This window comes from Bos grunniens, chromosome 4 (assembly GCF_055505025.1).
Source record: "Bos grunniens cultivar Pamir isolate PY7600 chromosome 4, Bosgru_T2T1.0, whole genome shotgun sequence".
Classification (NCBI taxonomy): Eukaryota; Metazoa; Chordata; class Mammalia; order Artiodactyla; family Bovidae; genus Bos; species Bos grunniens.
In genome coordinates, this window is record NC_141168.1 from 23356272 (window position 1) to 23383310 (window position 27039).

The window sequence follows — 27039 nt, forward strand, 5'->3', positions numbered from 1 at the left end:
CCAAATCCTGAAAAATGATGCTGTGAAAGTGCTGCACTTAATATGCCAGCAAATTTGGAAAACTCAGCAGTGGCCACAGGACTGGAAAAGGTCAGTTTTCATTCCAATCCCAAAGAAAGGCAATGCCAAAGAATGCTCAAACTACCGCACAATTGTACTCATCTCACACGCTAGTAAAGTAATGCTCAAAATTCTCCAAGCCAGGCTTCAGCAATATGTGAACTGTGAACTTCCTGATGTTCAAGTTGGTTTTAGAAAAGGCAGAGGAACCAGAGATCAAATTGCCAACATCTGCTGGATCATGGAAAAAGCAAGAGAGTTCCATAAAAACATCTATTTCTGCTTTGTTGACTATGCCAAAGCCTTTGACTGTGTGGATCACAATAAACTGTGGACAATTCTGAAAGAGATGAGAATACCAGACCACCTGATCTGCCTCTTGAGAAATTTGTATACAGGTCAGGAAGCAACAGTTAGAACTGGACATGGAACAACAGACTGGTTCCAAGTAGGAAAAGGAGTATGTCAAGGCTGTATATTGTCACCCTGTTTATTTAACTTATATGTAGAGTACATCATGAGAAACGCTGGACTGGAAGAAACACAAGCTAGAATCAAGATTGCTGGGAGAAATATCAATAACCTCAGATATGCAGATGACACCACCCTTATGGCAGAAAGTGAAGAGGAACTAAAAAGCTTCTTGATGAAAGTGAAAGTGGAGAGTGAAAAAGTTGGCTTAAAGCTCAACATTCAGAAAATGAAGATCATGGTATCCGGTCCCATCACTTCATGGGAAATAGATGGGGAAACAGTGGAAACAGTGTCAGACTTTATTTTTCTGGGCTCCAAAATCACTGCAGATGGTGACTGCAGCCATGAAATTAAGAGATGCTTACTCCTTGGAAGGAAAGTTATGACCAACCTAGATAGTGTATTGAAAAGCAGAAACATTACTTTGCCAACAAAGGTTCGTCTAGTCAAGGCTATGGTTTTTCCTGTGGTCATATATGGATGTGAGAGTTGGACTGTGAAGAAGTCTGAGCGCCCAAGAATTGATGCTTTTGAACTGTGGTGTTGGAGAAGACTCTTGAGAGTCCATTGGACTGCAAGGAGATCCAACCAGTCCATTCTGAAGGAGATCAGCCCTGGGATTTCTTTGGAAGGAATGATGCTGAAGCTGAAACTCCAGTACTTTGGCTACCTCATGCCAGAAGAAAGAAGTTGACTCTGATGCTGGGAGGGATTGGGGGCAAGAGGAAAAGGGGACGACAGAGGATGAGATGGCTGGATGGCATCACTGACTCGATGGACGTGAGTCTCAGTGAACTCCGGGAGTTGGTGATGGACAGGGAGGCCTGGCGTGCTGCGATTCATGGGATCGCAAAGGGTCGGACACGACTGAGCGACTGATCTGATCTGATCTTAGTTAGGTAAAGATAAAACCTACAAGGAAAAGTGTTCTCCTGAAACTCTGATCAAAGATGACAAAATTATGGTACCCCATATTCTCAACCTTTAAAAAATACATATATAGTTTTAAATTAGAAAATTCAATTGTGGAAAATCAGGACTCACTTAAGACCCTTTCCGGTGATTAAAGATGACTACAACACTTGAGAAACCTATCCTTCCAATTTGCGTATGTATATATTGAATAATGTTGACAGGTGATTGGTCCCAGTCCATAGTATTTTAGTTTGGGGCTCAGGGTTGGGATTAGGTACACTTTCATCACTCTGCCAGAAATTCTAAGGGAAGAATATGACCTTGTTCCATAGGTATTAATCAAAACCCAATTATATATAAAATAATGATTGATGGCAATCTCAACTACCTTTCTTTTTTGTGTGTGTGTGTGCCGTTCTTTATTTTGTTTTTTTTTTTAATTAATAACTTAATTTTTTTTAAATTTTATTTTATTTTTAAACTTTACAATATTGTATTAGTTTTGCCAAATATCAAAATGAATCCGCCACAGGTATACCCGCGTTCCCCATCCTGAACCCTCCTCCCTCCTCCCTCCCCTACCCTCCCTCTGGGTCCTCCCAGTGTACCAGGCCCAAGCATCCAGTACCGTGTATCGAACCTGGACTGGCGACTCGTTTCATACATGATAACATACATGTTTCAATGCTATTCTCCCAAATCTCCCCACCCTCTCCCTCTACCACAGAGTCCATAAGACTGATCTATACATCGGTGTCTCTTTTGAAGTCTCGTACACAGGGTTATTGTTACCATCTTTCTAAATTCCATATATATGCGTTAGTATACTGTATTAGTGTTTTTCTTTCTGGCTTACTTCACTCTGTATAATAGGTTCCAGTTTCATCCATCTCATTAGAACTGATTCAAATGTATTCTTTTTAATGGCTGAGTAATACTCCATTGTGTATATGTACCACAGCTTTCTTATCCATTCATCTGCTGATGGACATCTAGGTTGCTTCCATGTCCTGGCTATTATAAACAGTGCTGCGATGAACATTGGGGTACACGTGTCTCTTTCCCTTCTGGTTTCCTCAGTGTGTATGCCCAGCAGTGGGATTGCTGGATCATAAGGCAGTTCTATTTCCAGTTTTTTTAAGGAATCTCCACACTGTTCTCCATAGCGGCTGTACTAGTTTGCATTCCCACCAACAGTGTAAAAGAGTTCCCTTTTCTCCACACCCTCTCCAGCATTTGTTGCTTGTAGACTTTTGGATCGCAGCCATTCTGACTGGCGTGAAATGGTACCTCATAGTGGTTTTGATTTGCATTTCTCTGATAATGAGTGATGTTGAGCATCTTTTCATGTGTTTGTTAGCCATCTGTATGTCTTCTTTGGAGAAATGTCTATTTAGTTCTTTGGCCCATTGTTTGATTGGGTCATTTATTTTTCTGGAGTTGACCTGTAGGAGTTGCTTGCATATTTTTGAGATTAGTTGTTTGTCCGTTGCTTCATTTGCTATTATTTTCTCCCATTCTGAAGGCTGCCTTTTCACCTTGCTAATAGTTTCCTTTGATGTGCAGAAGCTTTTAAGTTTAATTAGGTCCCATTTGTTTATTTTTGCTTTTATTTCCAATATTCTGGGAGGTGGGTCATAGAGGATCCTGCTGTGATGTATGTCAGAGAGTGTTTTGCCTATGTTCTCCTCTAGGAGTTTTATAGTTTCTGGTCTTACATTTAGATCTTTAATCCATTTTGAGTTTATTTTTGTGTATGGTGTTAGAAAGTGTTCTAGTTTCATTCTTTTACAAGTGGTTGACCAGTTTTCCCAGCACCACTTGTTAAAGAGATTGTCTTTAATCCATTATATATTCTTGCCTCCTTTGTCAAAGATAAGGTGTCCATAGGTGCGTGGATTTATCTCTGGGCTTTCTGTTTTGTTCCATTGATCAATATTTCTGTCTTTGTGCCAGTAGCATACTGTCTTGATAACTGTGGCTTTGTAACAGAGCCTGAAGTCAGGTAGGTTGATTCAAAAGTTACAAATCTAGAGTAGAGTTTGGAATTTCAAAAATACAATGTTAAAAAAAGAAGAAGAAAAAGAAAGAGAGAGAAAAAAAAAAACAAACAAGAACAAACAAGGTCACATAAATTATAAAAAAAAAAAAAATACAGGTACAAAATTGATAACAAATACCAAAAAGCATAAATTAAAAATCTAGAATAGAGTTTGGAATTTCAGATATACAATGTTATTTAAAAGAAGAAGAGAAAGAAACAGAGAAAAAGAAAAAATAAAAAAGGGTCACAGAAATTATATAAAAACAAAAACAAAAAACTATAGGTACAAAATTGATAACAAATACTAAAAGGCTAAAATTAAAAATCTAGAGTAGAGTTTGGAATTTCAAAAATACAATGTTAAAGAAAAGAAGGAAAAAGAAAAAAAAAGGCCAAAAAAATTATTAAAAAATATATATATATGAAGTTTGCTTTAAAAAAAAAAATAGGGTCTTCTTTTTTTTTTTTTTGCAAAGTAATTGGTTATAAAAGTGGAGATTAAAGGAATAATAGAGGACTTAAATTTTTTTTTTTTTTATAGGCTCACTTGTTCAGTCGCACTGAGGGGAGGTAGGGAGGGATGCTGCAAACAAATAACCCTGGCGTGTGCTCGCAGTGCCTCAGTCACACTGGATCTGCCCCCCGTTCAAGGCGCGTGTAGCCTCTCTGCCCACGCTGCTCAGGCTCTAGGTTGCTCCGCCGCGAACCATCCGCGGCCCGCCCTGGGCTGTCTGTACTTCCCAGGTCCAAGCCGCTCAGGTTCAGGCACTCGGGTAGTCCTCAGAGGCGCAGACTCTTGGTTGGGCCTGCATTTTGTGCCCTTCCCAGATCCGAGCAGCTCAGGTGATGAGGTGTTTTGCACGCGCGATTGCTGTGACTTATCGCCTCCCCGCCACTCGGTTATCTAGTTGTGCACCGGCACACCTTCTCAGGCAGATGTTGACCGTCCAGACTCCCAAGAAGTTTTAGTTAGCAAAGAAGCCTGCTTACAGTTTTATAGATAATGTCTCTCTGGGGCTGCGATTGACCCCTTCTGGCTCTGGCTGCCTATCACCGGAGGGGGATGGTCTGCCACCGGCTATCTCTGTTCAGTCCTTTATTCCGTGTGCGGGCCTGGCGGTGTCATAGGTTAGGGCTGGCTTTTCGTGTGGTAGATATCCCACAGTCTGGTTTGCTAGCCCAAATTAATTTGCTCAGATACTGCTCAGGGTATTCGGGCCAGATCCTTGTGATGCAGCCCGCGCCGCGCCCCCCTGCCCAGCCCTCGCTTGCTAATGGCGTATGCAGGCGTCTGCGCTGCTTCTCCGCTGGGGGAGTTACCGTAGGGCTCGCAATGTGCGAGTTTTAATTATTTATTTTTCCTCCCTGTTATGTTGCCCTCTGTGCTTCCAAGGCTCGGCGCAGATTCGGCAGTGAGAAGGTTTCCTGGTATTTGGAAACTTCTCTCTTTTTAAGACTCCCTTCCCGGGACGGAACTCCGTCCCTCCCTCTTTTGTCCCTTTTTTTGTCTTTTATATTTTTCCCTACCTCCTTTCGAAGACTTGGGTTGCTTTTCTGGGTGCCTGATGTCCTCTGCCGGCTTTCAGAAGTTGTTTTGTGGAATTTACTCAGCGTTTAAATGTTCTTTTGATGAATTTGTGGGGGAGAAAGTGTTCTCCCCGTCCTACTCCTCCGCCATCTTAGCTCCTCCAATCTCAACTACCTTTCTTGAACCTGAGGAAGAGTAGAGTGAAAATAATGTAAAATTGGAATATAAAGAATGTTGGCCCAAAGGAAAGGGAAAGTGGGAAGAAGGGGAAAAAATGGGAAGAAAGAGGTAATCACAACTAAAAGAATTCAATTTAAAAAAGGATATTGAAATCACAAATAAATGAACTTTGAAAGTATTGAAAAAACTAAAAGAAATTCCAAGAAAAATCATGGATTAAATGGCCAGAGTAGGAGATGGCTAATGTGACACCAACAGAAACATATCCCCCAGAGAGGCAAAGTTCTTGCTTCTGAAACACCAAGTCTTATGTCCAAAGCTATTTATCATTACTCCCTCCAGGGCTGTCAGACACATCTTCTATGCAATACAGACTCTGCCCTCCAGAGTGGAGGGACCTGAACACTCAAACTGGGCAGGGAGTGACTCCCAGGGCTCATTCAGCCCAACCTGCTTCCACAAACCCATGAGGTTCAGAAGGAGCTTCCAGTTTTCTTTCCCAGCAGCAGCTTTCTCTTGCCAGTTCTGCGGTATATATCCTTAGACACAGTCTCTCTCTCCTTTTATTAACCACATCTCTTTCTCTTGCTTCCTCTTTCTCTTAATTAAAAAATATATATATTATTAATATATTTAGCTGCACTGGGTCTTAGTTGCAGCATGTGGGATCTAGTTCCCTGACCAGGGGTCAAACCCGGACCCCCTGCATTGGGAGCTTGGAGTCTTAGCCACTGGACCACCACGGAAGCCCCTCTCACTTAATTTTTAAGGGTTTATATTTTATCATGTCTTAGATGATTAGCTGTGGGTTATAATTTGAGTATAAAGAAAGAAGTCAAGATATTTTGGTAGTTGTTGCAAGTGACAGACATCTAACTCAAACTGCCTTTAGCACAAAAGGAACTTGGTTCTCTTGATGCAAAGTACAGACCTTCAGATATGGCTGGATCCAGGGGCTTAAAAGACATCAAATCATTAGAACTCAGTTTTCTTCTTCTTTCTCATCTACATTAACATCATTATTAAGAAGCTGTTTTCCATATGGAAGCTTCAAGCGTCTATCTTCCTTGTTTTAATAGCTAGAAGTATCTGCAAGAGTTTATCTTTCTCAATAATCCTAGTAAAAAAATCCCAGTATTAAATTGCATACCTACATCACCGAACTAGTCAGTGTCATCAGCAAATGGAAAATGACTGGCCATGCTTGGGTCCCATGCAAATTTCTGGACCTGTTGTAGGGGGTCAGTTCCACAGAACAACGCAGACTGGACATGGTGAAGGAAAAGGGGAGGGGTTTGAGGAAGGCACAAGCAGTCAATGTCCACTACCTATCCTTTCTCTTTCTTTTTCTCTCCATTCCTAGAAATGTAACAAGGTCTTTTCTGCCCTTTTTAGGAACCTCTTCTCCTTCCAATCAGAAAATGAATTTTTCAGCTATGTATCAACTAAGCAGTGTGCTCCTCATCCCCCGTCCCCCTTTTCCTTCTCCCAGAGCTTTCAAACTGAGTGCAAATATCTGTGCCCCCAACCCATCGCGCCCTGCCCCGCCACCCTCCCCACCACAAGCCTTTGCTGTTTTTAAGTCTCTGTAAATGACTTGCCTCCGCTCAGATAATTTTCTCTTTTCTGAACCCTCTGCTTTCCTTCAAATCATCTCACACCATTCTGTTGCCTGGTCCCATGCCCCACAATGCTTCCTTTTGCCCTGTTCTATCAGCATCTTTGAACTTCCAGGCCTAAAGGGCTTTAAGCCTGCCAAACCACGTTGACCTAACATAACACAACTATTTGTTGAACTATTGACCAAAAAGAAATAGTGTTTTTAAAATCCACAGGAAATGAGGGTTGGTGGGTAATTGACTATAACAAATGGTGGTTAAAAACTGAAATATTAATACATGTGGGTAAATGTTTGGAATTATTTTGTGCTGAATTGATGCTTTTGAACTGTGGTGTTGGAGAAGACTCTCAAGAGTCCCTTAGACCACAGGAGATCTAACTGGTCAATCCTAAAGGAAATCAGTCCTGAATATTCACTGGAAGGACTGATGCTGAAGCTGAAACTCCTAAAATAATTTGGCCACTTGATGTGAAGAACTGACTCATTTGAAAAGACCCTGATGCTAGGAAAGATTGAAGGCAGGAGGAGAAGGGGATGACAGAGGATGAGATGGTTGGATGGGATCACTGACCCGATGAACATGAATTTGAGTAGACTCCGGGAGTTGGTGATGGACAGGGAAGCCTGGCGTGCTGCAGTCCATGGGGCTGCAAAGAGTTGGACACAACTGAGTGATGGAACTGAACTGATTTTGCTTTGAGATCCAGGAGTTAGTAATTTGGTGGTGTGATAAGTATCCAGGGAGGTTATAGAGAAAATGCTGAATTTATAGACTGGGCTTTCCCTCACGACATATATTGCTAAGGTTGCAAATTCAAACGTCTACAGAACCCTGACAGGTTGACATAAATGAGAACAGAACTGGATCTCAGATAGAGAGTGATGGGGATAATCAGATGAAGTGAAACATGCACAGCCCTTCTAACAGTGGTGCGTAGTGGTTCAGAGCATGGGTTCAAGGACCAGACAGTCTGAGTTCAAGTCCTGGTTCCACCATTTCTCACCTATGTGGTCATGGTCTGAATATCTGACCCACCCTCTCCATGCCTCAGTTTCCTAATCTGTAAGATGGACATTTGGATTGTTTGCATCATTTGCATACTGTAAATAAGGCTGCAGTGAACATTGATGGATAAGTAGTCTGCGTCCCTGCTTCCAGTTCCTCTGGGTATAGACCTAGGAGCAGAACTGCGAGATCATATGGCAATTCTATGATTGACTTTTGGAAGAACCGCCAAACTATTTTCCACAGCTTCCACACCATTTTACATTCTCATCGGCAATGGGAGTGGGTTACAATGCCTCCAAGGATATTTTATTTAACTGAATTTCTGCCGTTAATGGGCACACTCCACATTTGTGTGCCCTTACTTCACATCCCACATTTCTGGGACAGCAGATGCAACTGATGCAGCTTAGCTCGTGTCCGGGCACCCTTGTATCAGCAGAGCATGGCGGGAGGGGGCGGGATCATGTGACATAGATGTGCTCACATGGGCGAGGTATTGTACCAAGCAAACGGTCAACCCAGGAGGTCTGTACAATACTCAGTTTCCTCTTTTCTGAAACAGGGATAATGATATTTAATACTGCATACCTGTGAGGATTAAATAAGATAACACACATCAGGTTTTTAGTTATCACCTAGCACTCAACAACAGAGGAAAACAGCAGTGTCTGAGAGTGGGGACAAGGGTGCTCTGTGGGCAAGCTCCGCTATTCTCTGTCAAGGGTCAAGTACACCCAGCTTTCCTATTATAGAGGAAAAACCCTCTGTTGTAGATTTATAAGTCTTGAATTTATCCAAAGCAATTTTCAAACCTATTTCTATTTTCAGCCTATATCGCCTTCAGGGGTGGCATGTTTAATTTCTTTACTACCTGCTTTGTCGACTAGTAATTTTGTTGTTTTTGTCCGAAAATCACCTCTTCCAAGCTCCTGAGACAGCTTCTTGGTTCTGCCTCAGTGGCCCCCGAGACCTTCCCCACAAGGGCATGTTCACATATCTGAATCCAAGTGAATGGGAACATTTGCACAAGCCCTGGGCTTTCTTCCAAGATGCATTCCAAATCACCTGCACAGATAAGCTGATCGCGTTTTTTGCCTTATGGAAGTGTCAGAGTAACATCATTTCTTCACAGCGTTCGAGTAAGTTGCTGCCTACAGGAAGGACAGAGCTGAGATGCTGAACGGCTGCTCAGCAGGGGGGTGCCACCACCAGCTGTCTGCCCCTTTCCCGTTACTTGTCACCTAGCACAGGTGATCCAAACTCATGCCTCGGTGACATAAAAAAAACACCTTACCTGCCTGTGGAGTTACTGTGATCACAAACCAAAATTCATGAATGCAAGAATCTACTGATTCAGAATTTAGTGAATATATGCACTTTTTACCTGCTGTGATTAACTTTTATGATTAAAGGTACAATTAGGGACATCTGAGAAGAGATTTTTCTCTTTATAAAACTGCAGAGAGGGCTTCTTTGGTCGCTTAGAGGTAAAGAATCCACCTGCCAATGTGGGAAACCCAGGTTTGAGCCCTAGTCTGGGAAGATCCCACATGCCTCGGACCAGCTAAGCCCCTGCACCACAGCTACTGAGCCTGTGCTCTAGAGCCCATGAGCCGTAACTACTGAAGCCCACGTGTCCTAGAGCCTGGGCTCCCCAACAAGAGAAGCCACGGCAATGAGAAGCCTGCTCACCACAACTGGAGAGTAGCCTCCACTCACCGCAGCTGAAGAAGAGCCTGTGCAGCAACGAAGACCCAGCACAGCCAAAAATAAATAAATAAAATTATATACATATATATACATAAACTACAGAGCTCCGACTCATGTTCTCCCTTGGGCTTCACCAACTGAGTTAATCACGTTAACCCAAACTGAGAATTACTACCGTGGTGTGATCCATGTGTGACAACTGGGTATCTTCCCCACATACAGTCCCCTCCCAATTATCTGCACAAATGCAGGGGTGCGGTGGTGCAGATAATTCAAAGCAGGGAACGGTCCAAATGCCATTTCTGCTTGGCTTGAGAATACATTATGCAAATTTGTACAGCAAATTTACTTTCCTTATTACATTTTGCTTGGATTCATATTAAAAAATTGTTTGCATTCTCTATGAGTGTGAGAGAGTGTGTGTGTGTATGTGTGTGTGTTGTGTAGGGGGAAGTGGTAGGAATGGGATCCCTGGAATTCAAGAGAATCATAAAACCTTGGCACTCAAAGAAGCCATACACGTCGTACAACTTCCTCCTTCGTTTATTTTGAAGAGGCAACCAAGGCCCAGAAAGGTTATGTGACTTATGTGAGAACCCAGAGTAACCGGGTGGCAAACCAGGAACCGGATGTACCTTTCTGACTTATTCTCTTACTCCAAGGGAGGTCTGACTGAGTATTCTGGTCTTGTCTAGACAAACCCAAACACATGCATGATCTTAGCTCTTCCAAACGGCAAAGCCATCTGCATTCTCATTTCTGGACAAAGAGTCGCTATGTCCGACTCTTTGCAATCCCATGGACTGTAGCCCACCAGGCTCCTCTGTCCATGGGATTCTCCAGGCAAGAATATTAGAGTGGATTGCCATTCCCTTCTCCAGGAGATCTCCCCAACCCAGGGATAAAACCTTCATGTGCTACACTGGCAGGCAGATTCTTTACCACTGAGCCACTAGGGAAGCCCTTCTGGAAGCATAAAACTTTCTAAAAAAGTCTGGATCAGGAGGCTCACTTCCATGTGGACTAGATAAACACCTGTTCTCCCAAGGCAGTTAACAGCCCTGGTGGGTGCTGAGCCTTCTTAGTTCCTGCTGTTGAGATGTGAAGAGCGTGGCATCAGCAAAGAGCTCTCAAGGAGGATCACCTGTCTCCTGTGCCAGTTGGGAATTGCTGGGAGGCCATAGACACTGAAATTAGTGGATCTCTACCTCGGAGAGTGTGGCGAAGGACAGCAAAGCAAGCACCATGCTTTGAATCATGACTCCAGCAGCATACGCCAGCCTGATGGGTAACCTGGGGCTTGGCTGCCAGTGAGTTAAGCTGACCTTGAAATAACAGCTACAGAGAAAACATGAAGCAGAGAGGCAGGGTTCCACCTCTGGCTAACCTCCCCAAGAAGTACAGCAGTGTGGTTGGAGAAGAGACATTCTATAAGATCAGCCAGCAAGCATTGGTTCGGGTGCCTCTGGGGAGGTGGGCGGCTGCAGGGGATGGTGACGAGCTGTGCTGGATTGCACACGGCCGTGAAGCGATGTCCAAAGAGACTGATGTCTGTTCCAAGGGTTATTATCAGCTAGTGGCTCTTTGTGGTTTGAAGCGGACAGACTGGCAGTGGTTCCTTGAGCTTTCTCCCTATGTGGGCAGCTGTTTTTACTGCTTTAGGTTCTCCTAGGGCAATTTAGCAGGAGGCACTGGAGCACCTGAGGTGCTCAGAGGCCAGCATGGCCTTGGAGGCTGGCTTCCAGTGGGAATGGAACCCAAAGATGGAGGAGAGGCTCTGGCAGGGACACAGGCAGGGTGAGCTTGGGCTTCCAATCTGGCAAGTCGGATCTCTCAATACCACTTGCCGGTCCTGTACACTTTTATTTTCTGCCAAAAATGAAGGCAAATATATACCTTTGAATGCAGAATAATGTCTGAAGCTACTTACTAGGTGTTTCTTCCTTTTAATTAAAAGAAGTTCCTTCTTTTAATCAAAGATGGATTCCATTAATGTTTTCTTAATTCTTTCTGGGCAAAGCCTTTTTCTCTATTCATAGCAACATCTGCTTTGAATTGCTAGAGTTATCAATAATAGCAACATTATTAATGCAATAGATTACTAACAAGAATATACAATAATATTATAACTTTAATTTATGAAATGTTAACATTGATGGAATCGCTTGTGTAGAATTTCCCATTTTCTCACAATGGCCGTGTGAAGTCATTAAGAGCATTTGATTACTCCAGGGCTTCAGCGAGGTACCCTGGCTTATCCAAGGCACAGCGGACTGGAGAGTGGAACCCAGGTCTTATTCTTTTCCAGGTTCTATGGTTTTCCCTTTGACCCAGGAAGTACCTTCTGCATTCAAAGGTAATAACAAATACCTGGAGGGAAGGTTAAATGACTTATGATAAGATGAAGTGAAAGCTACAACCCCAACCCCAGTGCGGGGCAGAATGCTCAGGGCATAGTGGGCAGAGCAATGCCACACTACATGTGCTGCCCAAAATTACACCTGCCATTCTGACTGAGAACCTTCTACTACCAGCTCAGAGAGAGCACAGAATAGGTAGTTGCCTATGTAGGGCAATTTGAGGATCATTAGAAAGAATTGGAAATGCAAATTTGTAGGCTTTATCCAGACCCACTGAATCAGAAATTTGGGTGGACAAAGCAATCTATTTTAATAGGTCCTTCAGGTAATTTTGAGGCACACTGAAGTTCAACGGCCAGTTTAGACCAGCAATCAGCAATTTTTTTTTTCATAAAGGACCAGATAATAAATATTTTAGGCTTTGGAAACCATACACAATCTCTATCCAGATGATTCAAGTCTGCCATTGTAGAGCAGCCACAGGGAATATGTAAACAAATGGATAAGGCTATGCTCTAATAAAACTTTATTTAGACTAATAAGGGCTCACTTGGTGAATGGCATTAATGCACACCATTGTGAGGATAACTAGAGAATAAATTCCTATAAGGAACAAGGGTTTTTAAGGTGTAAAGTGCTATTTTATAAAACTTTAAGAAGTCTAATTTACTTCTATTCTCTAATGACTCATTTCAATCTCAGGTACCTAGCTTTTTCAGTATTACAAGGATATCTAAATGTTATATATATATAATGTATATGTCAGTCCATGGGGTCTGCAGTCCACAGGGTCTCAAAGAGTCAGACACAACTGGGCGACTGACCAACAATGTATATTGTATATGTATATGTATATGTAATAATTCTCTCCCTTTTTAGTGTGCATGTCTATGAGTTTCATATGTCTATGGAAACAAATGCATAGTTTTTCAACACCCAGAACAGTAAAAATATACTTATTCCATCACTTCAAAAAAAAAAAAAATCTCTCTGAGGATTTCCCTGGTGGTCCAGTGGTTAAGAATCCAGCCACCAATGCAGGGGACATGGGTTTGATCCCTGCTCTGGGAAGATCCCACGTGCTGCAGAGCAGCTGAGCCTGTGTGCCACAAGTACTGAGCCTGAGAGCTGCAACTTCTGAGCCCACCTGCTGTAGAGTCTGCGCTCTGCAACAAGTGAAGCCCCCACAGTGAGAAGCCTGTGCACCGCAGCAGAGTGGGCCCTGGCTCCCTGCAGCTGGAGAAACTCCACGCAGTAATGAAGACCCAGTGCAGCCAAAAATTAATTAATTAAAAAAATATCCCCGAGCGCCTTTAGTTAACCCCACACTCTCCCTCCAGCTCCTGGCAACCACGGACCTGTTTCCTGTCCCTGTAGTTTTACCTTTTCCAGAATGACACATAAAATAGAATCATACATGATCTAATCTTGTGGTTCTGGCTTCTTTCCCTTAGCATATTTATCCATGTTGTAGCACACTGCAGAAAGTAGTTCTCTCTTATTCCTGAGTAGTATTCTTTAGGAAATTAACTTAGGCCAAGCTCAGAAGTGGGCCTCCCTGGAGGCTCAGTGGTAAAGAATTCACCTACCAATGCTGGAGATGTGGGTTCGACTCTGGGTCAGGAAGATCCCCTGGGGAAGGAAATGGCAACCCACTCCAGTATCCTTGCCTGGGAAATCACATGGATAAAGGAGTCTGGCCGGCTACAGTCCATGGGGTCACAAAACAGTTGGGCATGACTTAGTGACAAAACAACAGAAGCTCAGAGGTAGGTTCTAAACATACAAAGATGTTCTTTTCTGCTCCAAAGCCAGTGGAGTTAGTGTAAGAGGAGAAATAAAAAACTTGTGCAGAAAGAAAATCTCTATCTTGTCCTTTAGCATGCCAATTGCATAGTTTTCTCCTCCAAGTAGATTTTTCCTTTGAAGTTTTTAATAAGCACCTTTTAAGACTAGGTGTAATTTTAAAGATCACCTAATATGACCTAGTTATTATTTTTAAGCACATATTTACTTTTTATTTAATTATCACAGGTGGATAATTTTAAAAAATCAATTAGTGCTAAAAGACATAACCAAAAACCACAATCTTCTGCCCCACCATTTCCTGACACCCCCCATGCCAAGTCCTCCACTTTCAATCCTTTTATTTGTTTCTTCTGGTTTTAATTTTCATGTTTCTTTATATTTCTAAATCATTTGCTTACACTAATTCACCACTATCTGTATATATAGGTAACTTTTCTGGGATATTCAGTAATAATATCCCAGAGAAGAAGTCTACAATTTATTTTCTTTGGGTAGAAGGTGGTGAAGGAAGAAGGAAGCCATGGCAATAAGGCTGGTTCCCAGTGTCCCAGCAGCTGAATATGGAGTAGGAGGTGGGTTTCACTGTCTGTTTAACTTCTTTTTTAGCCTGTGTCTATTCCAGGCCTTCCACTAGCTGGGGTCCCTGAGTTTGCAGGTGCATGCTGCGTGCTTAGTCGCTTCAGTCGTGTCTGACTCTTTGCAACCCCATGGACGAGAGCCTGCCAGGTTCCTCTGTCCACATAGATTTCCCAGGCAAGAATACTGGAGTGGGTTGCCATGCCCTCCTCCAGGGAAATCTTCCCTACCCAACGATCAAACACATCTGTGTGTCCTGAATTGCAGGCAGATTTTTTACCTTTGAGCCCCTAGGAGTCCAAGTAAAATGAGAAACAATTCACCTGGCTCTTCTGGATGGGATGCGGTTCTCTCTGCTCCTTAGAGAGATGTTTAATCAATTGCTCTTGTTTAGCCCCTCCCTGACTCCTACTTTCTGTGATATTAAGTATCTTAAAAATCCTATCAGTAACCAACTACCCAGGCTTTGTCCACTCTGCTGCATCATTTAAACTTCTTCATTCATTTTCATATATTATTGTTTGTAGTTATAAATACTTCTTAATTTCATGGACTGTGGAGTTTATGTTTTATTTCTCATCATCCTTGTTGGTTGTGGCTGAGAAGAGAGGCAGAAAAACTTTATTCTGCTACCTTAAAACTGGAAATCTCTGATAGCACATTTTCATTTTGATGGATATTCTCAAATTGTCCTCCATACAGTTTGCACCAATTTATATAAAACTATGTGAAAGTGTCCCTTCCCTATCTTCACCATCTTAATAAGTTAACTTTTTAATCTCGGTCAATCTTAGTGAAAAATGGAGGTGGCACAATTTTAACAATATATTTTGCAAAGGGCACTGAGACCTCATTCATCCTAAATACAGTTATTCAGTAAATCCATGCCCTTGCATACGGATGTTTGTAGATAAATTACTATAAATAGAGACATCTCTTTGGAAAATATCTCAAAGTTTCACTTTGCTGACAGTGGAGTGCCAGTAGGGTGTCTACTATCAGTGCCAGGAGAGTTATATTTATTTATGAGAATTTGCACATGAGTGGGCTGGATTGTATATAATAAAGGGCTCAGGATGTGGAATCTTAAGGCTCTGGGTCCTGTGCCATCATTCTCTAGTTTGTCTTCTCATACTTTCCTCCAGGGAGGCAAGTAGAGGTGATGGAGAGGCGATGGGAAATTTATCCTACATTATGTTTTCTTCTTGGGCTCCTGCCTTCTTAGCTCTTAGTTTTACATAGTATGTGTCCTCTAAGCTGTTCAAGGTGGTACAGAGTCTCTTTGACAGTGAACATCACCCAAAGAGCACGAGAGCCCAGCTGTTAGACACCAGGCTAAAGGGAGAAATTTGACACAGAAGCTTATACAAACCTCTGGACTACCATCCCCTCCGGTGGTGGAAAGCACTGCTCGGAAGAGAAAGACCTCACTAAGAAGTTATCTATCTTCATGTCTGAGAAATGAGAGGGGATGAGATTTTCCTTTTAGATGCCAATGAGGGGCCTTGTCTATCTAGAAGTATAAAGATAAAATCACAAAGACACAAAGAAGGTATACAGGAAAGATTTGCCACGGTGTAGCAGAGAGAGTACACAAGACTGGGAAAGCACTTCTCCAGTATATGGAAGACCTGCTTCTTTTTCCTTTATGGACATTCCATGGCAAATTTTATACCTAATGCCCAAGCTTGTATCCATGGCTACATTGGGGAAGTCATCTCAGTCCAGGGATGGGTTAAGGGAGTTAAAGAGGGTTCCCTTTGAACGTGGCAGATACCTACACAAACATCATGACATTGTCTTACTTTTTAAATTGTACTTTTGTTTTGTTTGAGCCTTATGGCCATATCTTACCTTCTAATGGTTACTCTCCTCAAAGATTTAAATGGGTCTTTAATGTTCTGAAAAATTAAAAGAACAAACAAGCAATAAGGCTGGCCTCTTTTAAAGGTGATTTATGGTTCTGAATCTACTTCACTGAATTTCATCACCCTCATAAAAAGGCAAAATGGAAATAAACCTCTGTCTTCCTTGGCATTAGATACAACAACACAAATACATTTTCTGGCAAACTGTTCTAGGCGGGCTATAAACAGGAATGTCTGCCTTATATTTCAGTGAAGTTTCTAAGCATGACTTTTGGTTTTCTAGTGAATGCCTAACACCTGTGGGTCTCCAATGCCGTACTGTATTTCTACCTTATTTAAGAGACGCCCGGCAATTTCATCAGTAAGGTTTTTTTTGTTGTTGTCACTTGACGAAGGAACAATCTGCTGACAGACTAAGCCCACAATAGCTTCCATCAATCAAGCACTTTGGGAAATCAGAAATGACAATGAAACCCACTGCATTAAATAACCCATGGTGCTGGGAATTAATCAGAAATCTGGTGTTGTTGAAAATAAATGAGTTTTTAATAAATTAGATTTGAGAATTACTGACAAGCTGTGGACTATGAGTATGTGAAAAGGCAGCTCCAGATTCATTGGGAAATCCATACGGGGTAATGGCTGCTAAAGGAGACATTAAAATATGCTCTTTCCCCTGGGAACAAGGGAGAGGAGGTTACCCAGATATGCGCCAACTCTCTTCTCCATTCCTACCTTGGCCAGGCCAGGACTTCACTTGAGGCTCTTAGCTTCTCTGAGTTGACTTTGATATCCAACCATTAAAAAAAAAAAATTGCCCTACTTCTGCTCTCACTCTCTCCATCTGCTTTTCATCTTAGATTTAAATTACCTGAAGTTTTAAATTATTTAAAATATGGTGACACTCAATTTCATAATTAAATTCATCCATTTAGTTAGTTTGGAAGACATTCAATTAACAGTCTACAATAGGCAGCAAGACCTGCTCTGCTAAACCCTAATGTCAATTAGATTTCATTCAAGACAATGCACCAATGAGTTATGGAGCACCTACTGTGTGCAAGATGCTGGGCTATGTATTAGGAATACAAAATTGCCAAAGCTTTCTCAAGGATCTTAGAATCTTATGACAAACTAGATCTGAATACAAAGCAAAATGTCCTAAGTGCTCAGATGAAGTTACAAATTGCTATGGAATAGCAGAAGAGGGGCAGGAAATTCTACCTTGAAATAGTGAAGAGGAGAGACTTCACAGATAAGGAAGCACTTAGAGTGGATGGCAGAGAACTAATCTAATCACAGTAGATGAAGGAAGGGTTAATAGCATTCTGAGCAGATGTAACAGTATAACAAACACTATGGTGGAGTCTTGGCAGTAGAGGATAAATATAGCTAACAACACTGCACTGGGTGCTTGAAATTTGCCAAGGGGGTAGATCTTAAGTGTTTCTGTGCAGTGCTCAATCGTGTCTTGGAGAAGGAAATGACAACCTGCTCCAATATTCTTGCCTGGAGAATCCCTGGGACGGAGGAGCCTGGTGGGCTGCCGTCTATGGGGTCGCACAAAGTCGGACATGACTGAAGTGACTTAGCAGCAGCAGCAGCAATCGTGTCTGACTCTTTGCAACCCTTTGGACTGTAGCCCACCAGGCTCCTCTGTCCATAAGATTTTCCAGGCAAGAATACTGGAGTGGTTTGCTATTCCTTCCTCCAGTGTATCTTCCCAAACCAGAGACTGAACCCGTGTCTTCTGCATCTCCTGCACTGCAGGTGGATTCTTTACCACTGAGCTATTGGGAAAGTCCCTAAGTGTTTTTACCATCCACAGAAATAAAGAAAGTTCAGTTCAGTCACTCAGTCATGTCAGACTCTTTGCGACCCCGTGAACCACAGCTCTCCAGGCCTCCCTGTCCAGCACCAACATCCAGAGTTCACCCAAACCCATGTTCATCAAGTTGCTGATGCCATCCAACCATCTCATCCTCTGTCGTCCCCTTTTCCTCCCGCCCTCAATCTTTCCCAGCATCAGGGTCTTTTCCAATTAGTCAGCTCTTCGCATCAGGTGGCCAAAATATTGGAGTTTCAGCTTGATCATCAGTCCTTCCAATGAACACCCAGGACTGATCTCCTTTATGATGGACTGGTTGGATCTCCTTGCAGTCCAAGGGACTCTCAAGAGTCTTCTCCAACACCACAGTTCAAAAGCATCAATTCTTCAGTGTTCAGCTTTCTTTAATGTCCAACTCTCACATCCATACATGACACTGGAAAAAACATAGCCTTGACTAGATGGACCTTTGTTGGCAAAGTAATGTCTCTGCTTTTTAATATGCTGTCTAGGTTGGTCATAACTTTTCTTCCAAGGAGTAAGCATCTTTTAATTTCATGCCTGCAATCACCATCTGCAATGATTTTGGAGCCCAGAAAATAAAATCAGCCACTGTTTACACTGTTCCCCCATCTATTTCCCATGAAGTGATGGGACCTGATGCCATGGTCTTAGTTTTCTGAATGTTGAACTTTAAGCCAACTTTTTCACTCTCCTCTTTCACTTTCATCAAAAGGCTTTTTAGTTCCTCTTCACTTTCTGCCATAAGGGTGGTATCATCTGCATATCTGAGGTTATTGATATTTCTCCCAGCAATCTTGATTCCAGCTTGTGTTTCCTCCAGCCCAGAGTTTCTCAGGATGTACTCTGCATATAAGTTAAATAAGCAGAGTGACAATATACAGCCTTGATGTACTCCTTTTCCTATTAGGAACCAGTCTGTTGTTCCATGTCCAGTTCTAACTGTTGCTTCCTGACCTGCATACAGATTTCTCAAGAGGCAGGTCAGGTGGTCTGGTATGCCCATCTCTTTCAGAATTTTCCAGTTTATTGTGATCCACACAGTCAAAGGCTTTGGCATAGTCAATAAAGCAGAAAGAGATGTTTTTCTGGAACTCTCTTGCTTTTTCCATGATCCAGCAGATGTTGGCAATTTGATCTCTGGTTCCTCTGCCTTTTCTAGACCCAGCTTGAGTATCTGGAGGTTCATGGTTCACGCATTGCTGAAGCCTGGCTTGGAGAATTTTAAGCATTACTTTACTAGTGTGTGAGATGAGTGCAATTGTGCAGTAGTTTGAGCATTCTTTGGCATTGCCTTTGTTTGGGATTGTAATGAAAACTGACCTTTTCCAGTCCTGTGGCCACTGCTGAGTTTTCCGAATTTGCTGGAATATTGAGTGCAGCACTTTCACAGTGTCATCTTTCAGGATTTGAAATAGCTCAACTGGAATTCCATCACCTCCACTAGCTTTGTTCATAGTGGTACTTCCTAAGGCCCACTTGACTTGACATTCCAGGATGTCTGGCTCTAGGTGCGATCACACCATCGTGATTATCTGGGTCATGAAGATCTTTTTTGTACAGTTCTTCTGTGTATTCTTGCCACCTCTTCTTAATATTTCTGCTTTTGTTAGGTCCCTACCATTTCTGTCCTTTATTGAGCCCATCTTTACATGAAATGTTCCCTTGATAGCTCTAATTTTCTTGAAGAGATCTCCAGTCTTTCCAATTCTATTTTTTCCTCTATTTCTTTGCATTGATCACTGAGAAAGGCTTTCTTATCTCTTCTTGCTATTCTTTGGAACTCTGCATTCAAATGGGTATATCTTTCCTTTTCTCCTTTGTTTTCACTTCCCATCTTTTCACAGCTATTTGTAAGGCCTCCTCAGACAGCCATTTTGCTTTTTTGAATTTCTTTTTCTTGGGGATGGTCTTGATTCCTGTCTCCTGTACAATGTCACGTAACTCCATCCATAGTTCATCAGGCACTCTGTCTATCAGATCAAGTCCCTTAAATCTAACTTCCACTGTATAGTCATAAGGGATTTGATTTAGGTCATACCTAAATGGTCTAGTGGTTTTCTCCACTTTCTTCAATTTCAGTCTAAATTTGGCAATAAGGAGTTCATGATCTGAGCCACAGTCAGCTCCCAGTCTTGTTTTCGCTGACTGTATAGAGCTTCTCCATCTTTGGCTGCAAAGAATAATCAATCTGATTTCAGTGTCGACCATCTGGTGATGTCCATGTGTAGAGTCTTCTCTGGTGTTGTTAGAAGAGGGTGTTTTCTATGACCCGTGCGTTCTCTTGGCAGAACTCTATTAGCCTTTGCCCTGCTTCATTCTGTACGGCAAGGCCAAATTTGCCTGTTACTCCAGGTGTTTCTTGACTTCCTACTTTTGCATTCCAGTCCCCTAAAATGAAAAGGACATCTTTTTTGGGTGTTAGTTCTAGAAGGTCTTGTAGGTCTTCATAGAACTGTTCAACTTCAGCTTCTTCGGCATTACTGGTTGGGGCATAGACTTGGATTACTGTGATATCGAATGGTTTGCCTTGGAAACGAACAGAGATCATTCTGTTGTTTTTGAGATTGCATCCAAGTACTGTGTTTCAGACTCTTTTGTTGACTTTGATGGCTACTCCATTTCTTCTAAGGGATTCCTGCCCACAGTAGTAGATATAATGGTCATCGGAGTTAAATTCACCCATTCCAGTCCATTTTAGTTCGCTGATTCCTAGAATATCGATATTCAGTCTTGTCATCTCTTGTTTGACGACTTCCAATTTGCCTTGATTCATGGACCTGACATTCCAGGTTCCTATGCAATATTGCTCTTTACAGCATTGTATCTTGCTTCTATCACCAGTCCCATCCACAACTGGGTGTTGTTTTTGCTTTGGCTTCATCCCTTCATTCTTTCTGGAGTTATTTCTCTACAGATCTCCAGTAGCATATTGGGCACCTACTGACCTGGGGAGTTCATCTTTCAGTGTCCTATCTTTTTGCCTTTTCATACTGTTCATGGGGTTCTCAAGGCAAGAAGACTGAAGTGGTTTGCCATTCCCTTCTCCAGTGGCGCGTATTCTGTCAGACCTCTCCACCATGACCCGTCTGTCTTGGGTGTCCCCATATGGCATGGCTTAGTTTCATTGAGTTAGACAAGGCTGTGGTCCATGTGATCAGATTGGCTAGTTGTCCGTGACTGTAGTTTTAGTCTTTCTGCCCCCGATCCCCTCTCGCAACACTTACCATCTTACCTGGGTTTCTCTTACCTTGGACGTGGAGTCTCTCTTCACAGCTGCTCCAGCAAAGTGCAGCCGCTGCTTCTTACCTTGGACACGGGGTAGCTCCTCTCGAAATAAAGAAAAGGAAAAGTGAAATATGTGAGGTGATGGATATGTTAATTAGCTTAGTCATAGCTATTATTTCAGAATGTATGGGCATATCAAGTTGTATATATTAAATAGATACAATTTTTATTTGTCAATTATATGTAAATAAGGACTTCCCTGGTGGCTCAGAGGGTAAGGAGTCTACCTGCAATGCAGGAGACCGGGGTTCAATCCCTGGGTCAGGAAGATCCCCTGGAGAAGGAAATGGCAACCCACTCCAGTATTCTTGCCTGGGAAAACCTATGGACAGATAAGCCTGGCAGGCTACAGTCCATGGGGTCGCAAAGAGTTGGAAGTGACTGAGTGACTTCATCTCACTTCATAAGTAAATAAAGAGGGGGGAAGAAGGTGCAGGACACTTTTGAAAATTGTAATTCATTCATACATTCATCCAACAAGCACTGAATGCCTAGCCTAGCTTAGCTACTGTATAATGTAGTTGAAGTGTAAATTTAAGGCAGGAATGTAGTAGTGATGAGGCAAAGGAACAGTTTGGGACACAGTTTGAAGGACCAAGAGTTCATATGAAATGTCTAGTTTTATTTTGTTTAATATTGTCTTCATAAGCAGGGTTATACTGAGTTTATTTTTCTGTCACTTGATTTTTTTACACTTGCTGTGTCTTGAAGATACTTCCATGTCCATATCTACAACTCTGTCTTTATTTTTTTTCTATTTCTGTATCATATGTGGAAATGAACTATAATTTATTCAATCATTTTCCTCATTGATGAATACTCAGGTTGGGGAAAACTATCTTAAAGTATTTTCTTTCTTGAAGAGAAATCAGCCCAAATACCATTACTATGTTATTTTCTAAAGGAAGATATATTAGAACCAAGACTGGTTAATACAGTTAACCAATCAATATTTGCAAAGGACTCTATCAGAGTCCCAGAGAAGGAATGGAGACCCACTCTAGTATTCTTGCCTGGGAAATCCCATGGACAGAGGAGCCTGGTGGGATACAGTCCATGGGGTCATAAAGGAGTCAGGCATGACTTAGTGACTCAACAACAACTATCAGAGTCATGTCAGGAAATAGTGCCTTCAAACTAAGTAAATGAGAAGAGTTTTACAAAGTCTGATAAAGTTAATGACACTTAATAATGGTACTATTTACAAAAGTGTAGGCATAATTTAGGGAAGCTAACAAAGGATGGTGTTATACCCCACAGGTAACATCATTAAACTGTCACCACTTCAAGTCCAGACTGGCAAGGAGGGGGCATGATTAATAGAACCAAAGGCAAGTAACTGCAGAGAAAGACAGTCAGCTCCTCATCGCCGGGCAAAGAGTGATCCCTGACATAAGACACCTTGATCTTACTTTGCTGCTAACTCTTATCTTATGCCTGGGTCTCCCATTGGCCAAACTATTATGAAACCAGAGGGCAAGACAATGCAGTCCAGCGAGGTCAGCCTCTGGGTCACAAAGCAGGATGAAGAAGGATAGGGTGAGAATCTGAATGTGCATTGAGAAGAATCTCTAGTACACGGACCAATTAAGAGTTATCAAAAATTTGGTATTAGGGCTTCCCTGGTGGTTCAGTGGTTAAGAATCCGCTTGCCAAGCAGGGGTCTCAGGTTCAGTCCCTGTATCTGGGAACATCCCACATGCCACAGAGCAACAAGCCCCTGTGCCACAACTACAGAGCCTGTGCCCTAGAGCCTGGCAGCCACAACAAAAGAACTCACAGCAACGAGAAGCCCGCCACTGCAACGAAGAGTAGCCCCTGCTCGCCGCAACCTAAGAAAAGCCTGCACGCAGCAACGAAGACCCAGCACGGCCATAAATAAATAAATCTTTAAAAAAAAATTGTATTAAAAGAGCTAGAAAAGGGTTACAGTGGTTAAAACTATGTACTTCTACTGAAGGAGGAACAGGGGTTGCCAGTTTGATCCCTGGTCAGGGGACTAAGATCCCTCATGCCTCTCAGTTCAGTTCAGTTCAGTTCAGTCGCTTAGTCGTGTCCGACTCTTTGCGACCCCATGAGTCACAGCACGCCAGGCCTCCCCTAGGTGCAGCCAAAAAAAAAAAAGTTAGAATATAAGATTGTTGGGCTGCACTCAGCAACCCTGCACTTGCCCAGCTTTAAGAACAGAGAAAGCCCAAATTCAGCAATGGAAACAGTAACGGTTTAATAGCTAGGGAGAACATACATGTCTGAAGCAAGGTCCTGAAGAGACACCCCACATGCTGCTATGGTGGGCAGGACTGGACATGGCAGCAGTCTTCACTCTGGGGAAGTGGCGGGGAGGGGCGGTGAGTGGAGCATAGATTGATATCAGGTGGGCTCATTAGTACCAGGGAAACCAGCAGAGGGGGCACCGCCCTCTTGGCCAGCTGGGGCCTGGAGCCTGGGGCAAGTACATAAGAAGGCCAGTGACTTGAGTAGGGTGTAGGTGAGGCAGGCGCTGGTCTGGCAGGGGATATAGAGAGTGCAGGAGAGCAGCCAGCCAGATCATACAAAGATGGAGAGTTTTCAATGAGAGTTCTAGGATAAATACTTGTCAGGGAAGAAATTAAATACTTTTGAGGGTTGAAAACAGGACTTCTAGGGAATTCCCTGGCAGTCCAGTGGTTAGGACTCCATGCTTCGGGTCTAGGTTTGATCTCTGATCAGAGAACTAAGATTCTGCAAGCTGTGCGGCCAAAGAAAACAGGACTTTTAGGACATTCTATAGTCTGCCTGAGTAGTATCCCACAAAACAGGACTTCTGAACCTATCATCTTTGCTTGTGACTTTTCTCCCGAGTTCCAGACTCAGATTTTGGCTGATTGCTGGGCATGAATTCTGTGTCAAACTGAGTATGTCTCATTCACTCCTCTCCAAACCTGTCCCTGAACTCAGCCCTCTTTAACTACTCTCTCTGTCCCCTGACCTTGCACTTAGATCTATTTATCTCACCTTATTATATGAGCTATCACTTTAAGTTTCTTCCTCAGCTAGATCACTGGGTCACTGAGCTCAAGACATGTATGTGGCTCCTTCTCACCCTCCATAATGTCCTGTGTAGAGCTTGTCTACCTCCATCCTGGGGAGAACTAGGAACTTTCTCTCCTAAAGCAGGTCTCTTCCGTAGGACTCACCGTAGTTTGTATCATCTTGAAAGTGTTAGCCACTCCGTCGTGTCTGACCCCACAGACTGTAGCCCGCCAGGCTCCTCTGTCCATGGGATTCTCCAGGCAAGAATACTGGGTAGGTATCCCCGACCCAGGGATCAAACATGGTCTCCTGCCCTGCAAGCACACTTATTACCATCTGAGCCACCAGGGAAGCCCAAGTGGAATTCTAGTGTGATCTTAGTTATTCCTTAGTTATTCCCAAACCATTAGCCATTTCCTCATGATATTCTTTGAGGTCAGGGACCATGTTTAATTGTGTTGATATGTCTCCTGGTGGCCCGTTTTCTGAGGAAAGTACTTAACACTCAATAGGAGATGAGTGGCGGCTATTTCTGTTTTTGCTCTCACTGTAAATTTTGTCTGGAGTGAACCATGGCCCAGCTTGGGCACCATATAAACCTACTAGACAAACATCAATGAAATAACTAAGTTTGGAAGAGTTATATTAAAGATAGATGCCTGTTGTGTCAGGGCTCCCAAGTGGGAAAATTGCTTCAGCCATCATTTAACTGCTTTGGAGACTTACATGAATATGTAAGGGAGACAAAAAAAAAAAAAAGACCACCAACGGATGGCAGACTGGCTTGGTGATTAGGCATTAACAATCAAAGTTTGGATAGAGGTCTTCAAGTTCTGCAGGTATCAAGAAAAATTTCAAAATTATTATCATCTCATTGAAATGGTTATTACATGGGACTGAAAAATACATGATTGTAACTATCCCTTCGTGGGTCTTTTCTACACTCATTGAGAGAGGAACGGCAGCTGATAAAGAATTGCAACTTCCTCACAAGCCAGAAGGTTTAATGCAGAATTAAGGATATTGCAACCTTGTCGCTGAAATAATAGAAAGAAAATTGAATTATTCTTTCCACATTAAATGCATATATTCCTGAGTGTTTCTGCCAAAATGACTTTGCTAACCCATGGAGTGAAATACACTTTGTTCTCACATGGGGGCATTAAACAAAGCTGTGGGCTCGACTAAAACTGCTTAGAAGGGAATTAAAAAACATCAGAATGAAGAAGCTCTTTCGATGTATGGTTATATCAGCCCTAAATTGTATCACAGCTGCTTCTGGCACCATTAGATGGAACACTGGGTAATTTACAGAAGTCATTTTTAACAATTTGATTGTTGGTATATATCTGCTGAATTGATTGGTTGTGGAGACAGATCTTTATTTTTACAATAGCAATAACATCCTTTGCAGATTACTGCTCAATTTATTCCTGATGCTAACATTACCAAGCAGCGCCTATCAATTTATATTGGAAAAATATGTTCTTATTTCTTAATTATCTGTTTAATTGTAGGGAGACTAGAGTCCCGTGATGCCCTCGTTTGCCAGCACTGGGGAGCTTGCCAGAGTCTCTGAGCCTTGCCGTTTGGCTTCTACAGAGCTCTTTGCCACCTCGTGATATTAACCACCTTTACCCCTGCGTATAAGGAGGCGCTTGTGCCCTGAGTCACAGCTGGCAAGCAGCCCTGCCCTTCTGCTCCCCAGATGAAGTCTCCAGAAGCTGGCAAACGGCTTCTCCATTGACCTGCTTTCCTGTAGCTCCACTCTCACCAGCTGTCGTTGTCAGGGATCCTGGTGATGACACCCTCCATCAGGCCACCCTTGGGCACCATGGGCTTCTCTGGAGAGAAATTGATGGGAGGACAGGACTGCCCACATTTTGTGACAGCTCTCTGGAAAAAATTATAGGCCTCATTTCTGACCAATAGATTCAGAATGGCAAAACATGGAAATTATACACTTTTAACCAGTCTCCTCTTCACCCCAGCTGCCACCGTCACTACATAGAAAAATAAGTCTGTATAATAGATGTGTATTAGAAAGTAACTGCTGTAATTAAGTCATAGCATTCATGTTTGCACACTCCTTGTGAAATTTCTTTTATTTTTCATTTATTTTTATTATGATAAAATACATATAAATAAAAGTTGCCATTTTGAGCATTTTTTAAGCGTTCAGTGACATAAAGTACACTCATGTTGTTCTATAACCATCACCACCATCCACTGCCAGAACTTTTCTTCACAAACTGAAGCTCAACACCTATTAAACAGTGTCCAGGATGACCCCAGTAATTCTTCATTTCCCCTCCCCTCAGCCCCTGACCGGAGAAGGCAATGGCACCCCACTCCAGTACTTTTGCCTGGAAAATTCCATGGACAGAGAAGTCTGGTAGGCTGCAGTCCATGGGGTCGCGAAGAGTCAGACACGACTGAGCGACCTCCCTTTCACTTTTCACTTTCACACATTGGAGAAGGAAATGGCAACCCACTCCAGTGTTCTTGCCTGGAGAATCCCAGGGACGGGGGAGCCTGGTAGGCTGTCGTCTATGGGGTTGCACAGAGTTGGACACGACTGAAGCGACTTAGCAGCAGCAGCAGCAGCCCCTGACAGGGCTTTCCAGGCGGTACAAGGGTAAAGAATCTGCCTGCCAATGTAGGACACATGAGATGCAGGTTCGATTACTGGGTTGGGAAGGTCCCCTGGTAGAGGAAATGGAAATGCACTCCAGA

General features: G+C 42.7%; 2 long non-coding RNA genes across 3 annotated transcripts; one reads left to right on the forward strand and one right to left on the reverse strand.

Moving 5' to 3' along the window:
- Positions 1–1041: 1041 nt before the first annotated feature.
- On the reverse strand, positions 1042–23663 carry LOC147373781 (uncharacterized). 2 transcript variants are annotated; one of them, XR_015162074.1, is made up of 5 exons: positions 23537–23663; positions 21254–21331; positions 16141–16187; positions 5021–5206; positions 1042–3479 (listed from the first exon to the last, which is right to left on the reverse strand). It is a non-coding gene; the product is annotated as an uncharacterized LOC147373781 (long non-coding RNA). The 2 variants fall into 2 exon arrangements; XR_015162073.1 differs by lacking the exon at positions 1042–3479 and having other exon boundaries at positions 4600–5206.
- A 103-nt stretch (positions 23664–23766) lies between these two features.
- On the forward strand, positions 23767–26469 carry LOC147373782 (uncharacterized). The gene is made up of 3 exons (XR_015163154.1): positions 23767–24185; positions 24461–24576; positions 25821–26469. It is a non-coding gene; the product is annotated as an uncharacterized LOC147373782 (long non-coding RNA).
- Positions 26470–27039: the final 570 nt, after the last annotated feature.